Raw genomic sequence first — 538 nt, forward strand, 5'->3', positions numbered from 1 at the left:
AGTGGGGAACTGCTGACAGAGCAAGGGGCTGCAGAAGGCCTCAGAGATGAGGGCCGTTTGAGTGGGTTTTGAAGTAAAAGGGGTCTCCCTAGCTGGGAGATAGGAGAAGAACCCCCTGGAAGGGCCAGACACATTCAAGGAACTGAGAAGATAATGTGGCTGGGGCAGTGGAGTTTGTGGCGGGCCCATAGCCTGACCCCATCAATTCAGGTCCACTGAGAGTGTCACCATAGGGATTTTAAAGGCTGATGTACTGCGAAGTTTAGCTCATTGCCTATAGAAGGAAGGTTTGTGTGTGTGTGTGTGTGTGTGTGTGTGAGAGAGAGTGTGTGAGATGGTGCGTGCAAAGCTGCCCAGGTGAGGCAGCGCAGACTTCTGTCCTCCACCAGGGAGCCTGCGAGGAAGGACAAGCTTTGTCCTACCCTGACAATCCTGGGATTCATCCCTGGCACCACCAGTGCTGGCGTGTGAGTCTAAATGAATCACTTTCCCTTTCTGAGCCTCAATTTCTTCATCTGAATGTTGGGCACAGTGTGAA

The sequence above is a fragment of the Camelus ferus genome, chromosome X (assembly GCF_009834535.1).
Source record: "Camelus ferus isolate YT-003-E chromosome X, BCGSAC_Cfer_1.0, whole genome shotgun sequence".
Lineage (NCBI taxonomy): Eukaryota > Metazoa > Chordata > Mammalia > Artiodactyla > Camelidae > Camelus > Camelus ferus.